Here is a 17,276-nt window from a genome sequence, read left to right on the forward strand (position 1 = left end):
GCAAGCTGCCAGTTTGACTTTGTGACCCCTGCTCCCTCCAAGAGACACCAAGAAATCCGTGGGAGCACAGCACAGTTCCCAGTCTTCTGTGAGCTCTGCCAGTTCCTGCAAACCTGCTGCTGCAGTGCTGAGTGAGGCTGCAGCAAGTTCTTCCCAGGGAACTGTTCCTCCCTATCCCACACCAGAACATCCACAGTGCAGGGGTGAGTGCTCTGAGGAGAGGTGGAGGTGAAGAAACTGAGGAAAAGAGTTTCCTTGATGAAGGTGAGAAGATGGTGCAAAGGAAGAAAAGGGAGAGCTCCTGTGTCCCAGCTGGGAAGGACAGCAGGAGACACGTGCCAGAGGAAGTGTTGGAGGACAGAAGGAAGACTGCAGCTCTTGTCTGAGCTCCAGCCTTCTGCCAATTGTCAGATCCTGGTCTGCCCCAAGGGTTAGCCACTCTTTCAGTCTCCACATCACAGGGTAACACTGCATTTTGGTGTTCACAGTTGTTCTTTAAATAGTGAACTGTCCTGCTGATCTGAGTCAGTAATGCAGGCAGCTCTTCTCCTAAGGGTGGTTTTTGGGGTTTTTTGATTACCATCTGTAGAAAGTGACACTAGAGCTGACTTGCTCTGCTGCTTTGCAGATTATAAAATGGTGGAGTTACATGTGTAAAAGAAAAACACTTTCTTTGCTTCTGGCATGATTATTATTTTCAGTCCCAGAGCTGGTTAAATATTATTTAAAACAAAACAGAACAATCCTGGATTTGTATTCACATTCATTTTAGCCAAACACTGAATTCCTTCATTTTTATTTCATATGGGCTATTCATTCCTTCTTGAAATCAATTCATCTGTAGTTAACCATTTTTTTTTCTTTCTCTGAGTAGAAGCTGTCAGTGATGGAATAAGGATCAGTTTTTAGAGAGAGGCTGACCTGAAAAACACATCCCTCAGCAAATCCATGATAAACTTCATGATCTTCATGGATCCCGTCCAACTGAGGACATTCTGTGATTTGAAATACAATTATTTAATTTTTGTTGTTGTTTTTGCAGGGAGGAGAGCTACCCTAGGGCAGTTATACCAGATATTTTTGTTCCCTGACTTGTCAGTGGTAATACAAAATACAGCCACTGCAGGCTATGTGTTCTATTCAGGCTGCTGGTTTAGAAGATGCTGGATTTTCTGATTTAGTTTCTTTACTGGTAGTGTGATTAAGATTTGCATGGAATTTGCTTGAGGATCATCTTTGTTCCCAAAGCAGAGATGTCATAGGCTTGTTTGAGGTCATGGAACATAGGAAATAAGTTACTCCCAAAAGTTCTTCACTCCCCCAGGCTATTATTTATAGTAACTGTAAACAAAATGTGCTGAACTTTGCTTTTTAATTGTGAAATCAGGAGTAGTGTATCACTTGCTTAGTACCTGCTTGCAAAGGCAAATGCTGTTTACCTCTGATGAGTCCCAAATTGGGATTATCAAGTGTTCAAGGGGAAGCTGATGCTCTGGGAGGCTTAGGCAGAAATGTAACCCTGCCTGGAACATTCTTTTTGAGAGCACTTGTTAAAACATGTGAGCGAGCTGTCTCCCAGCCACGCACATCCCTCTTGTGCAAGCAGCTTTGGGTGCTGGTTGTTTACCCCACTAGATGAGGGACTCACCAGAAATAAAAAATGCAACGAAACACCTTGTCTGGGCTGCTGCTGTCCTGCCACAATTAGGTTAAATATGAAAAGGTGTGTCCCAAATCCAGGCAAGCCGTTTGTGATTGGATTGGTGAATGAGGGTGGCTTCCAGGACAAGTGTGAGTTTGTCAGGGTTGTGTGAATGTTGCCACAGAGAAGTTACTAATTGTTGTTGTTGTTGTTTTATAGAACATTGTGTAAGATTTTCTTGGGTTTGTGGAAGCCAAATCTACAGAAAATCCCCAAAACCACAATCTGCTTGGCACATTTAGCTGCATATTTTGGTAGGAGCAAGAGTAGACAGGCATTACAAAGAAATCCATGGAAATCAGGGCTGGTCGTATTTCAGACCAGTGTCTCCTGCTTGCTGGAGAAAAGATGCTGGCCTGTGATCCAGAGAAGAGTGAAAGCCATTACTCCAGCACAGTGTTCATCAAAAACACCTCCTGCTAATAATCCAGGCTGCAAACATTCACAGACCCCTTGTTGCTTCTGCTCTTCATTATTTTCCCTGGATCAGACAAACCTGTGGAGAGATGCTCAGCTGTGCTACAAGATGCCAAATCCTGGGCTCCTCTGTTAGGAATTATTCTTTAGGTAAGATTATGAGGTTGAATGTTCCCTGACATGATCCTCTCCCCTCCAGAGAACTTCATGGCTGGCACAGATGGGATGTGAAGATCAGGGTGGGCAGTAGGATTGTACAGGGGGTGCTCTAGCAGGAGCCAGGGTTGGATGTGAGGCCTCTGCACCCTTTGACCCCACCCCTTACTGATTTTTTTCTGTTGTATCTGAACAAAACACTGGTAAAATGAAGGACTAGAAAAACCTACTCTGTGTATGTTTCAACAGATTTGACCAGTACAACCCTCTAATAAATTTATAGTCCCCCTTTGTGGAAGCAGAGATCAATTTCTGGTATGTTTCAGTGTATTTTTCCTCCCTCCAGAACAGGAATGTAGCATGCTGGTGGGATTCTCAGCAGCCAAAATGTGAATTGTTATTTTAGTTGGGTTTTTTTTTTTTTCTCTTAAAAGTTTCCAAGCCTATCCAGAATATTTCATGTTGGACCAAGGGGAGAAACTGCAGCCTTTGATTTCAGCCATCCCAGGTGGTTTGGGTGAATTTAGCTGGAAGGGTTTTGTATAAAGTGCCACAAAGACAGAAAGTGTTCCCAAAATTTAGGATGGAGTTTAATCCTGCATTGTGCTGGCATCTCTCTTGAGATTAGCTAAATTACAATATAATTTACTAAATTGCAATGTATCACAGCAGCTTTGTGTAATCCCATGCTGCAGATACCCAGAGGTTCAGAGTGCTGATTAATTCCCAATTTTGCTGCAGACAGAAAATATTATCATCTGTAACAAGTCAGCTGAAATATTCCAAGAATGGTTTCAGCTGTTTGCAGCTGGATTTGTACCTACTATTTTATCCTGGTTGTGGGTAGGAGGTGGGGCTTTGTACATTCCCAATCCCAGGAATGACTCTGCTGCTCTGGATTCCACCAGCACCCCTCCCACTGTGAGGAATGGAGCAGTGATGCTCCAGAAAATGAATCTCTGTTGGTAAAAGGAGGTGGATAAAGAGAATTTATGCTCTCAGATATATGGATTTATATTCCCCCCCCCCCAGTTATGTCTTTGCTTGCACTGGGGTGTGCTTGGAGCATTCTTGGTGTGTTCTTGAGCCCCTGCGCTCACAGCAGCAGAAGAGGCAGAGACAACCAAAAGAGTGCCAGATGGAAATCCCCCGTGTCAGCTTCACATGACTTCACCTCTAGATGTTTGGGCTCTGATTCCAGCCTTGTGCTCTAGTTTGTTGTGTTCCTTTGGAAGCATTGTTTTCTGTAATTAAAAAATGATGATTACATACAGTCACCAGCTGTGCCAGGCACAGTTCTACAGCGAGCAGAGCTCTGTGACAGCTATGTTCAGAAGGATTGGTCACATTTTTCTCTAATAAGACATCAGCTTGCTTGTTACATTTTGATAGTCTTGGTGTTCTCTGCAGAGCTGAAGAGAAGCACTGTGGATGGTTCCCCCATTAATTTGGTTATATTTGAACCATATTTGTATCTTATAGAATCCAAGAATGGTTTGGGTTGGGAGGGGTCTTAAACACCCTCTAATTCCACCCTGGGACACCTTCTACTATCCCAGGTTGCTCCAAACCCCATCCAGCCTGGCCTTGAACACTTCCAGACATCCAGGATCATCTACAGCTTCTCTGGACAACCTGTGCCAGTGCTTCCCACCCTCACAGGGAAAAATTTCTTCCCAATATCCCATCTAAACCTCCTCTCTCACTTTAAACTTCTATCCCCTTGTCCTGTCACTACATGCCCTTGCAAAAAGTACCTCCCCCTCTTTCTTGTCGACTCCCTTCTGTATTTTTATAGCCTTGAGTTCTGTTAAATTATGTGTTATTCTAAAAACTACTTCCTCATGCTTAATTTAAACCTCTCACCTGATCATTGCACAAGGCGCTTTCCCATGTAGCTTATAGAAGTAATGATATTCAAATTTCTTATGTGTTTTCTGTTCTGCTTATAACTTCATGAATTAATATCCCTTTTTTTTTTTTTCCCATTCATATCTATTTTAAGCTGTACAGTTTTAGGCAATATCACCTACTTTCCTGGGGAAATCCCTGCATGTCTTCTGTTCAGTGACTTTCCATACATCCATGGACAGCTGGATGGCCAAAGCTGAATGCTCTTGTTAGTTCTTTAGGTGATTTTATCCCCCAACATCTTGCTGTTAGTATTTACCAACCTTCAGTTCCAGTGACTAGGTACTTTATTTGGTGCAGAAATTAGTATTAAATCACATATTTACATATCTATTAAAAAAAATAAAATTATTAACTGCTCAAAAAGATCCCAATCTACCTGAAAAATCAAGAAACAAATTCAGATAACACTTTCTACTTTCCCAAGTGGCAAAGTGAACAGTATAAAAACATGTCTGAGGACAGCTGGTACAAGGGGCCTGTTTGGTGGCAGTTTTCTCTGGAACAGCAATCACAGTATACTCTTGGACTTTTTAATATTACCCTCTACTTGGAGAGCAATAGATTTAAAACACTCTCAGTCCTGAGAATTTTACTTGTTTACTTGAGCAATTTGAAGGGAATTGTAGTTGAAGTCCTCAGCTCCTTGATGGTGTCCCTTGAAATGCAGGCTCCTTGTTTGTCATTTGTTCAATTTTCCTTGCCATTATTTTTATTTGTATGTAAAAGAAAAAGACATCCAGGGTGCTTCTGGAAAAGAAAAGCCTTCAATAGATTTTTTTTTTTCCTGCAGCATGAACAGAACTGATTTGACAGCAATTACAGCAGCAGGGCTCTGAGGAGGGTGAAGGAGAAGGAGAAGGACTGAGTGACAGTTTCACACAGCATCACTTCACTCCAAGTGGCAAAACAACAGTGTCCAGATCCAAGCACTGCCCAGAGCTGGGAGTTCTCTTGAGGATGCCACAGCCCCTGGTAACTATGGCATTGCCCTTTTTTTCGCAGCTTTGTACAAACCTAGCAGAGAACCATGAGGAGATGTGGGTGGATGACAGGCTGAGCAGCTCAAGGTGCCACGGGGTATTGTCCCAGAGGGAACATCCCAGGAATAGCCTGGGGAAGAGATCTCATTCTGACTTTCCAGTACTTTTATTCCTGTGAGGAGGCCCTGGCACAGGTTGCCCAGAGAAGCTGTGGCTGCCCCTGGATCCCTGGAAGTGTCCAAGGCTGGGTTGGATGTGGCTTGGAGCAGCTTGGGATAGTGGAAGTTGTCCTGCCCACAGCAGGGGGGTGGAATGAGATGTTTAAGATCCCTCCCAACACAAACCATTCCATGCTTTGTGTATTTTAAAGCTCACATAGGAAGCTCACTCATCTCTAACCTCACATGCTTCTTTTCAAGGAAAGAATTTGAATAAAAGTGTTATTTAATACTGTCATATTCATAGTAAAAGATTAAAAATGCAATTATGGAAGGTGAGAGCTTGATCTGGATGTTTAAGATGTAAAAATCCAGAGAATTCTCCAAATAGAATTTAAACTGAAAGCATATAAAGCCATGAATTCTCAGCTCCTATTTTCACTGTTAATATTGTATAACTAAAGCCAGATCCAGCAAAAAAGGATTCTTTTAATGAGAGGAACATAATTTTAGCACAGCTGCCACAGAAACACACAGGGCCAAGCTCTGCCCATAGTTGCCTCTGGAGATAGCTGGGTTTAATGCATTTGCAGGAGCCATGTGGAGAAAATCTCTGGCATGCTGTTACTAATTTCATTTGTGGAAGATGAGATAAATATTAATGAATATAAACACCTATTAAATGTAGACTCACCAGTTAAATCACTGTGCTGACTGAATTAATGTGCAGAGAGGTACTTTGTAGTCAGGAATGTTCAGCTGGAATGATGCTTTCTAAAAGGCAATTTCTGTGAGTTTATCATTTTGTTAATGCTACCTGAAAAACCTCCTGTAGAAGTTGGCAGCCTGCAGATATTTTAAATTCACATCAAGGTCATTTCCATCCTTTTTTTTTTCTGCTCCTTGCTGCTTCCTTGGCAGCACCCATCAAAGCATCTGAGGGGTGCCTGATGAGCAGCCCTTCATTATTTCAACCAGAACCAGATTTTGGACCCAGAACACTGCACGGCCTCCTAAAGCAGCTGCTGCAGTTCTGGTGAGGAACAGGACCAAAAAACTGAGCTTTGGAGGATACAGAAATTAGCTGACAGAAATAAAATAAGGTGCAGCTAATTCGTGCTGCCTCCCCATGGCTCCTGCTTAAAAAGATTTAAAAATACTGAAAAGTGTCAAAATAATCAGAATCTATTATGCAACAGTAGGAAATACTGAAGCTGTTCTTTAAATAGCCAGTGACACAGAAGATTTTTGTGTGCATTCCTGGGGGCTACTGTTCCTTTTGAAATCATAAAAGAGGTTGCTGCTTTATTCCTTAGCCTTTCACAGTAGTGGGAACTAAAAGCTGGAGGTACAAATTGTGTGTAGATATATAAATTATGTGATACTATAGTGAAGAAAAGGCATCATATAATGTGCAATTAAAGAAAAATGTAGGCATTTTAACAAATCCATAATCAGGAAATGTCATTTAACGTAGAAATGGATATATGGTGCTCATTTATTTATTAAGTATACCAGTAGGATAGGGAAAATTGAGGATGAGAATTCTGCTGGAGGCTGTGTCCATCATAAAAGAGGATTGAGGTGCTCAGGGGGGTGAGCACCACTTTGGTCTCAGCAATCAAGGCTTGAACCTAATGCTGTAAAAACATTTCTGGCATGTTTCTAATTGAGCTGAATTTGTATTATGGCCTCTTTGGCAACTCTTGCATTTCACTGGGCTTCGCTTTTGAACTGCTGAAGGTTTTTTGGAGTTTTTTTTCCCCTCCCTGGGGCTGGAGTGATAAATTTGCTATATAACATTTCATGATAGATGGAGTGTTGGACTGTTGGGAATAAGCTTTTTGTGACACTGACCTAAGGTGCTGCTACTCAGTGAATAAAAACACTTCTCTCTTTGTAACCCTGGGCTTGGTTTATTCTCTAAACCTGCAGGAAAAATCCGTTTTGCTTCATCATGATCCATTAATGTGAGAAATACTCGTTCTAACTGTGACAACCCTTCTTTTCAGTGGTCCTGGTAATCACAACAAACAAGGTCAGCATTTCCCTTGGTCCTCCTCAGGCTGCTAATGTCCATGTGGGATAATCATGGGGACAGAAAGACCTATCAAAAAATGTCAGGAAGGCCAAAATGGTTATTTTTCATAGTTGTCATTGTTAGAAAGTTCAAGAGAAAGAAGTGCTGAGTAGCACTGCTGGTGATAATGACAAATAGTGAGGGCTTTGCCTAGAATAGAGGGGGGAAAATTACATTCAAGAGGGCTCTTGGGAAATCAGGCGGTCTCAAGCTGCTTGGGTGGCAGGAATTTCAATAAAGAGCTTTGAAGTGATTTCAGACTAATTTGTGGTGTTTTCTGATAAATTTGGGTGCATAGGTGAAGAACCTGACTGCTGTAAAACTCAGTGCCTGTCTCTAATAGGAAGAAAGGGGACCTGGGTAATTACAGATCAGTTTAATTTTCACTTACAGGAGGAAAAAAGACCTGGAAAAAATGAACAGGTCTGGAATGTGCTGGACAGGTAAAACCATGTGGTTATTTGGGGAAGTGTCATCTGAAACCAGAGTAACACCATCCTCTGACAAGATTAAAAGTTCTCATTGCTAGGGGAGAGACATTATGTGACAGTTACCAACTCTTTTGGGCATGGTCATACTGTGCCAGACTCAGGATGAAACTGGGTGCAAAATGTTTGGATGATCATGGAATTGTGGAATGGTTTGGAATTAAAGATCATCTCATTCCAATCCCTCTTGGGACAGAGGTCCTTGGAAGGCAGGGACACCTTCCATTAGAACAGGTTCTACAGGGCCCCATCCAACCTGGCCTTGAACACTTTCAGGGATGGGGCAACCTTCACCATCCTCCCTGGGAAGGATTTCTTCTTAATATCTAATCTAAATCTATCTTATTCTTCTTAATATCGATATTCCTTCATTTTAAAGCCATTCTCCCTTGTGCTGTCACTACAAGCTGGTGTGAAAAGTCCCTCTCCTGCTTTCTCATAAGCCCCTTTTAGGTACTGGAAGGCTGCTATAAGGTAAATTAATGGGTATTTCCAGGTCATTTAATTCAGTCTGGGATGGTGAAAATATAGAAACATATAGAAAATTAGTGTATTTGCTGACAAACTTTGTAGTACAAATTTGTAGGCTAGTGGGGGAGGTTTCAAGCCTTGATAAATTGAGAAATGGTCATGGAAAAGCTGGGAAAAGCAGGCAGTGAGTGTGAGATGCTGGATTTGGAGGCAGCAGCCCTGCAGTCAGCAGCAGACAGCGGCTGTTGTGCCAGCAGAAGCTGCTGCTGCTGATGCTGGGTCACAAGCTGAACATGAGTCAACAAGCTGGGCCCATTGTGCAAAGGCAAACACCACGCTGGGTGTAAACTGTCCTGCAGACAGCAAAACACACACTGCTGCCTGCTGCTGCTGCTCTCACCCAGAATACCCAATTTTGGGGCTCCTGAGGAGACCCTCCTTGCTGCCCTCATCCTGGTCCGTGCTGGGCCAGAGCAGAGCTGTTCACTGCTGCCTCGTGAGCTGGGTGCTGAATGGGCCTGTCTGACACACAAAATCTGCTTCCTCCTGCCAGCAGGGAAGGCAGGGGCTGATGGGGGTGAATGAATGGGGTTCTTTTTTGGGTGCTGCCCTGGGCCATGCAGAGGTGACCTGCTATGCCAGCGTGCTGTGGCACTCTGTGACCACTCCAGATTCTTCAGCAGGTGTCCATGTTTTCCAAGACAGAGAGAGATGCTCATACCCAGGTAGTTGTGGAAGTCTATTATATTTTTTTTCTCAATCTCATTGCCTATTTCTCTTAATTTTGACCCTACAGTTCTAGAGGATGACCATGTCCCCAATACTGGATTTTTAGGAGATGTTATTCACACAGTACCTTGTTGTATTCTGTGGGTGCTGCCTGAAATCCACAGAACTCCTGGGAATTGCATCCACACTGTCTTTGCAGTCAGTCTGAGCTCAGAATGGATCTGGACCAACTCCTCTTGTCCACACAGCTGTGGGCTCTCAGGACCATCTCATTTGCCTGCTGCTAAAGGCAGGTGACAGAACATCCTGAAATATAACCCCTTCTCTGGGGCTCACCTTGTTTGCACATATTTGGTCATGTATAAGGGGATTGCAGGATATGCAGAATATGGGCAATAAATACAGATTTATGGCTTTAAACCACAGCAAGGACAGGTAATTTTTAACAAGCTGCTGAACCAGGCTTTAGAATGCTTCTGCCTTCCTCTCTTAAAGACATCCAAAGAATCTTTCTCAGCTCTGTGGCACTGCCAGGAGCAGAAGGGTTGGTCCCCAGTGCTCCCTACAGCAGATCCTCAACAGTGCTCATTCGCTGTCTTCTGCCTCCATGAGTATTTCCTGGAGAGTTTTCAGACCTTTCTCAACTCATGGCTATTTATAAGGGAAATTCTGCTGCCTGCCAGCGTGGCTCTGGGTTTTTCTGGGCTGTGCTGATGGAAATGTGAAAGATAAATTAACCTGCAGGTGCTTAGTCGGAGCTGGCATGTGGTTTTCCAGGCATGGGAGCCAATTCTCAGGGTCAAAGTGTCTGGACTGCGTTTGGCCGAGTGTCTGGATGGTGTCCAGCATCACGAGAGCCGCTAATTACAGCAGGCTGGGCAGGGGACAGCATCACTTGGTTCTTGGCCTCTCCTTCTTTGCCAAATGCTGCTGGGGACTTCTGCAGGGGGGAGAGAGACACACACACATCCCTGCTCTTTGAGCAGAGGCTCAGCAGTGTTCCCACATGTTCGTTTAGCAGTGCAGGGGCTAAACAAACAGCAGCAGATGGGATGGCCCCGTTGTCGTGCTCCACAAAGCCGCCAGACGACTCCAGGACACGTTTTTGCCGAGCTGCTGCTCGCAGTGGGTCGGTTTGAGCGATCGGGGAGGAAATGAGGGAGCAGCAGGATCGCTGCTGGATCCTTCTCAGTTCTGATTAGGAAGGAGCACTGGAAGATGATGGCTCACCTCTGAGCTCTGTGTGCTGCTGCTGCTGCAGCAGCGAGGGTAAATACAGAATCAATAGCAGGCTTTAGAATGCTTTTTTCTTTCCTCCCCCAGAAATGTTTTGCCGAGACTGTTGCTCCCAGGGGCATTTATTTTAGGAGACAGGTTATCTCAGGAGTCATTTCCCGAGAGACTTCTCTATTATGTGATGTTTTAGCAAGAAAGACCTTCTCCAGAGACTGTGCTTTCTCTCAGGGGATTCATGTTTTGCAGAGCATTTCCTTGCATGTTTCAAAAAACCAATTTCTGTCCCCATTTATTTGAAAACAACACCTCATATCAGTCATAGCCTTCTGTCTGTGACGTGGTGGTCTCCCTCACTTCCCAGGCTGGACTTCAGGTGGACAGGAGTCATTCTGCCAGTGCCTGTGTTCAGTGCAGCCTTTGGCTACAGGTACTCAAGGCCCAGGGTCACCATCCTGCCTGGAAGTCTCATTCCTTGCTGCGTTAGGATCAATGTCCAGGAATATGTCCCCCATGCTCAGGGAATAGTGGAGCCAGAGGCCAGAGAAGCTTCCACAAATCCTTTTTCTCTTGATTTCCCCACAGGAATGACTTTGCTGCCATTTGCGAGCCCAGTTCAGCCTTTAAAGGGCTCTCCCAGAGTCCCAGGGTGACAAATCCAATGCCAAACAAGGAGCAGTGTCGTGATGTTTCCCAGCAGAGCCAGCACTGCCACATGATGATTTCTGGAGCTGAAACACCTCTGAAGTGCAGGGCTGTCTGGAAATCCCTGGAGCGACTGCCTCCGGGGTTTCCATTCCCAAGGCTGGCGATTGCTGGATTCCCAACCTGGTTTAAGTAGGGCAGAGACTGTGAGTGGAAGGGGAAAGAAATGTCACAGGCCTGTGGGGAGCTGTCTGCCCCTGCAGGGACCGGCCTTCCCGAGGTGGATCCAAGCCATCAGGCTTCACAGCCAGGACGAGCTGCTAATTTCAGTGGTGGCACTGTCCCAGCCGCCCCGCTTGGAAAAACGCTTGGGTTTTGTTTGTGCACAAGGGAGTCGTGTTTTGCGGGTGCCCCATCCACCACGGGGGACGTCTCTGTGAGCAGAGGGCCAGCACTAATGCCATCCTGTGTGGCTGGGAATGAATTCACCCTTTATTCCATCTCTCCATCCCTGCTGGGCCCGGAGGAGATGCTGCCATTTGCAGCTCCACACACCCCGGTGCCTCTAATCCCGGACAAAACCCGGTCCGTGGAGCAGCAAACACAACAAGACCTCTATTCTTAGCCTGGAAAGCCTCAAAGCTGGTTCTTTGGGGTGTGGGGCGATGAATATGCAGTTGCTGGAGCTCTCACAAAGCTCTGAGCTGGGAGCAGACGCTCCTCTCCCATTGGATCTGTAGCCTTCGCTGCAGCTTTTCACAGTTACATAAATATGGCCTATTTTCCCCTCACAAATTAACATCTCTCTCGCTAAGTTTAGGCTTTTTGCATGCAATACAAAACAAACCTGCTTTTTCAAATGCAGCTGGAAATCCTGGGTCACCCAGGGAGAGGCTGTCCCTGCCCCTATAAAGCTGGGGGGCACCTTCAGAGTGGTGACAGAGAGTGGCACTGACAATGTCCCCTTGCAAGTCCAGGACACCACACTGCAAATCATCCAATTGCCCTTTTATTTTTTCCCCCCTGGGAGAGTCAGATCCCAGGCTACAAGGCTGCCAGAGGGTCTGTCCTCCTGGAGACTGGAAGTTTGGCTTGGGGCACAGAGCAGAGAGCTCCTCACTCCCCACAAGACACAGATGTGGGGATTACTTTCCCCAAAGATGGTTCTTCCCCACCCTCTCAGATGGCTCTGCAGTGTATCTGCATTAAAAACAGCCCTACAGAGAATGGATGTCACTTGGAAATCTCCCAGCCCTGGGGGGTAGGAAAGCTGTGCATCCTCAGAGACTCCTGGCAGCTTTATTAGTGATTTAAGTAATACAGATGCAGAGAGCTGCAAGAGAGATGCCCACACCCCCCCTCTGTAGTGATGTTGCTTCTGATTTTAGCATCCTAAAGGGATCCAGCTCCCCAGCACCACTGGGATCTCTCTGGGATGGAGAAACAATCGTGATCTTGACATGGCATCAAACCTCAGCTTCCCACTCCTCTTGTGATGGGAATGAGGATGGGATACCTGGGCTCTGAAGTGATCATCCCTTGGGCTTTGGATGTGCTGCTCCAGGCAGAGAATCCATCCATAGCTACAGATCCACAGCGAGACCTTTCCTTCTGCGGGGCTGATGGAATGCTGGGACTCGAAATAGGTTCTGACAGCTCCTGGCAGGGGTGACCTGTGAGGGGGAGGCTTCCTGGAGCTGGGTGCCAACATCCTGAGGCCAGTGGAGCGGGCAGGCAGGCAGGGTACTGGATTTTGGCTCGGTAGGACCTATCCTATCCTCTCCTGTGGGAATGTTCATCATTTTAGGTGAGTCTTGAAGGTGTGTGACTGCATACAGGCACCCAGAGATGGGGATGGGGCCTGGTGTGCTCCCAGGTTAACTGCTGAGGAGGGTATTGACTTGGAAATTCAGCACTTGTAATTCCATGCATCACCCATTGATTTCTACTAACGGCAGCCCTGTGGCTAGAGACCCATGTGTCTGCAAACACCAGCGGAAAACCTTGGAGTAAAATAGGTGACTGAAGGTTTTGGGGAGGGTAGAAGACCTCAAGCATCAGACTTGACTTTCATTTTAATCCTTCTGACCAAACTGAGCTCTCCCAGGTGAGACTCAGACCCTCTGAGTGGCAAAGCATTGGAGCAGAGGAGGGGAAGAGATCTGGGAGCTTTCAAAAAAAAGGCATGAGGTTCAAAGCTCTCACTTCCTTCCAGAGGATCACACACTTCAAAGCATACGATGTTTTAGAGAAATAAAATCTGTGGAGTGAGGAGTTGGTGCCCCTTTGGGAAGGATTCTGGCTGGATCTGTGGTTCCCACCGTTTTGGGTCTGTCACTGCAGCAGATCAGCAGTGTCAGGGACTGCAGGCGGCTCTGCCAGCAGCTTCCTGACAGCATCCAGGGGAGGTGTGATGGCTGGAGTGTCTTTCCACCCCCTCAAACAGCCCTGCCAGCCCTTCGGATCTGTATCAGCACGACCCAGATAATGGGGAGGAGAGGGGGAGGCTGGGCTTTACGCAGTGCTGGTGCTCTGGGGCCGTGCAGCCCTGGCTCAGGCCAGTCCCGAGCCATCCCTCGGTGTCCCTGGAGATTTTGTTATGTTCAAAGGAAGAGAGGAGTCACCACGAAAAGCTGAACTATCACTGCAATCCCTTCCTGCCCTCTAGCACAGCTACCCCAGCCAGGCACCAGCAAACAAAGACCAGGCAGTCCTTTCCTCGCTGCCGTGGCACATGAGGCCCTAAACAGAAGAGATTCTCTCTGCTGTCCCTTTTCCCCTGTGCCCGCGGTCAGCAGCGGGTGCTGGCGAGTCCTGGCAGCAGCCAGCCCGCGGCAATTAATGAGAGCAACTCAGGCAGTGCCATCCTCTGCAAGCCTCTGTCTGCTCTGTGTGTGTGTGCATCTGCCAGAGCTCTTCCTTCCTTCCTTCCTTCCTTCCTTCCTTCCTTCCTTCCTTCCTTCCTTCCTTCCTTCCTTCCTTCCTTCCTTCCTTCCTTCCTTCCTTCCTTCCTTCCTTCCTTCCTTCCTTCCTTCCTTCCTTCCTTCCTTCCTTCCTTCCTTCCTTCCTTCCTTCCTTCCTTCCTTCCTTCCTTCCTTCCTTCCTTCCTTCCTTCCTTCCTTCCTTCCTTCCTTCCTTCCTTCCTTCCTTCCTTCCTTCCTTCCTTCCTTCCTTCCTTCCTTCCTTCCTTCCTTCCTTCCTTCCTTCCTTCCTTCCTTCCTTCCTTCCTTCCTCCCTCCCTCCCTCCCTCCCTCCCTCCCTCCCTCCCTCCCTCCCTCCCTCCCTCCCTCCCTCCCTCCCTCCCTCCCTCCCTCCCTCCCTCCCTCCCTCCCTCCCTCCCTCCCTCCCTCCCTCCCTCCCTCCCTCCCTCCCTCCCTCCCTCCCTCCCTCCCTCCCCCCCTTCCTCCCTCCCTCCCTCCCTCCCTTCCCTCCCTCCCTTCCCTCCCTTCCCTCCCTCCCTTCCCTCCCTTCCCTCCCTTCCCTCCCTCCCTTCCCTCCCTCCCCTCCCTCCCCTCCCTCCCTTCCCTCCCTTCCCTCCCTCCCTTCCCTCCCTTCCCTCCCTCCCTTCCCTCCCTTCCCTCCCACCAGCTCCTGCTCATCCAGCACCAAAAGCCACCTGGCTGCAGCACAGGTAAGAGCCAGGAAGGCCTTGGAGGGTGATGAAAGGCCCCATGGTCCTTCCCTTGGCTGCATCCCTGGCAGAGGAGGGATTTTTTGACTTGCTCCTGCCCCAGTTTCCTGCAGGCCAAGCGGGAGGGGAAGGCTGCTGCTGCCACCCCTATTAATGCCACTGCAGTGCTGCTCCCTGTGCTTTAAATCTTCCCGTGGCATCCTGTGAATGGTCGAAGGGACACAGGCACAGCTTGAGATTAATTAGCAGGCGGGGAAGGAGCAGCCTTTCCTAGGCTCAGCCCAGCCCTGGCTGGGTTCTGGGGTGATCTCCGTTGCAATGGGATTAGCGCCGGGCCTTTGATGCTGGGAGAAAACATCAGCCTGCACCTCTGAGATCTTCACCGTCTTGGCATCTTCCCCCCGACCCCGCCTTGCTGTTGTGGCTTTAAAATGGTGGATTGTGTTTGCTTTGAGTATTTGGGTGTCTGTGACATTGTGAGTGAGCGCTGGGGCTGAGCTGGTTAAGAACGAGACTAATTGGAGCGAAAAGAGACGGCGTTGGGGGCGAGAGAGCTGCGCTGAGCCGAGGCTGGAGCGCAAACTTGCAGATGGCAGAGGCATGTGCACTCTTTGGGGGAAGAACCAGCTAAACTGGGGGTTTCACTGTCCCCCCTGCCGTGACTGTGGGGCTGCTGTAACACCCCCACCGCGGTGAGGGTCAGCTCCTTGTCCTGCCATGGGTGATGGAAATGAACCGGTCATTTGGCACAGCTGACAGCTACAAGGGGCCCGTTGTGCTGGCACCTTCTCTCCCTCTGGCTGATCCCATGGCTCTGCCCCATCCCAGCGGATTGCTGTCCAATTCCCCCATCTGGGGAGCCCATGGGTTACAGTGAACAGCCTGAGCTTCCTCTGTCCTGCTCTGCTGCCCTTCTCTGGTCCCTGCAGCCCCCAGAGCAGCGCTGGGACAAGCCTGGCCTGTCTCCCTGCGCCACTTCCACCAGGGAACACTGGGGACATTGCCCAGCTGGGCTTTGGCAGAGCTCAGGGAACATCCCTCTCCAGCCTGGCAGGACACGGGCACTGCTGGCAGCCACTCTCCCGAGGAGAAGACATTTTCATGAAAGAAACACCGTCTGCTGGAGGAAGAGGATGAGAGCTCATCTCACCTCATTTATATTTTAGCTCAGGCTACAGCAGCAGCCTCCAGAGGTAGATGAAAGAGAAAATCCCAGCTCACCCTTGTGGTTAGCTCGGTTTGTATTCCACCCTGCAAATGCCCACTGAGTGTTTAAAGCTGAGGACCTGCTCAGGTGTTTACGGTTGTGCATCCCTGAGCAGTAAATTGTCCCAGGAAATCTTTACTGGGGGACCTGGGTGCCCTGCAGGCCCTGTTATCTTTGGGATAACAGCGATAAGGGCAGAGCAGAAGCAGACCTTGTCCATCATAAATGGCTTTGGGGCCGCAACCCCGAGGTCTGGGGCTGTTTTTTAACACTCAGTGAACAGCTCGTTTGCAGGAGGCAACTCACAGGATGCAGGGTTGATCTCCCAGCAGCAAATTAACCCTGTCTGTCACAAGCCTGGCTCCCTGACCTGTGCTGAGCAGATGTTGATCAGACCCTGCGAGGGACGGGGAATCCGAGGCAGGGGATGATAGCAGAGCTCTGCCAAGCCGGGGTGGATCCGTCCCAGCTTCCCAGCCACGCACAGAGCTGCCTCCCAGCCGCTGCCATATTGACAGCAGCAGCGATGCTGAACGCTGGGAGGGCTCCAAGGCTGCACAGAGCAGCTCTGTGTCAGCTCCAATCCTTTCTGCCTCCCTGCTCCACACTCACAGCATCCTCCCTCCATCCCTCCATCCCTCCCTCCCTCCCCAGCTCCTTTCCACCGAGCTGCTCCTGGGCCCGGCAGCGCGTTTCCTCGGAGAACAATTATGAAATTGCAATAAAGTGCTTTAAAAGGGAAATTCTTCCCTTTGATTCCCGCCTGCCCTTCTCAGCCTGGAGCTCCCTGCTCTGCTTGTGCTGTTGGTTTTGTGTCCTACCTGCCCGGAGGAATTCGGGAGGGAGCAGGGAGCATCTGTTCTGCTGCAGCAGCCTCCGAGCCCAGGAGCCACAGGCATGGCCAGGAGCCACTTTTGTCATTGACACAGGGGACAATTTAAACAGCCACCGTGCTCCTGAGCTGAGCCACAGACACATCTGCAGATCTCATTTCGTGTCATGTTTTTATTTTTGGACGTATTCTTTCATTTTCAAGGGGAGTTTGACTCCATGGGTGTCTCCCATCTCCTGCCCTGATGTGGAGAACAATTCGAGGTTTAAGATGAATAGATAAATCAACTCCTTAAAAACGTTCTGAGCTTCGTCTGTGGGTATTTCCTGATGCTACTTGAGGTTTTTATATTTTTTTTTTTTTAGAAGGGGGTCCAGTTTGCAGAACTAAGATGAGTGTGTGGTTTGTTTTGCAGTTTAGCAAGTGATCTACACCAATCATAATTCCTCCCTTCCAAGGCAGTCACCTTGTGCTGGACCAAGTGTGCTTTCAGACAAGACAGCAGGGCAGCCTGGCACAGTGAGCAGAGTTACAAGTAATTTCCTTCCAGGTTTAATTGCAAACGGTGGTGGTGGAGAACAGCAATCTCTGGAGAGCGATTAATTAATTACTAATCTGGATTCCCTTGGGGTT

At 47.9% G+C, this 17,276-nt stretch overlaps 1 long non-coding RNA gene across 2 annotated transcripts; it reads left to right on the top strand.

Annotated features, from left to right (window-relative positions):
* Nucleotide 1: 1 nt before the first annotated feature.
* On the top strand, nt 2–13,247 carry LOC147651439 (uncharacterized). 2 transcript variants are annotated; one of them, XR_015273947.1, is made up of 4 exons: nt 2–2,269; nt 2,622–2,664; nt 4,980–5,161; nt 10,914–13,247. It is a non-coding gene; the product is annotated as an uncharacterized LOC147651439 (long non-coding RNA). The 2 variants fall into 2 exon arrangements; XR_015273948.1 differs by lacking the exon at nt 10,914–13,247 and adding an exon at nt 7,263–7,660.
* Nucleotides 13,248–17,276: the final 4,029 nt, after the last annotated feature.

Source organism: Cyanistes caeruleus, chromosome 9 (genome assembly GCF_971803275.1).
Source record: "Cyanistes caeruleus chromosome 9, bCyaCae1.hap1.1, whole genome shotgun sequence".
NCBI lineage: Eukaryota > Metazoa > Chordata > Aves > Passeriformes > Paridae > Cyanistes > Cyanistes caeruleus.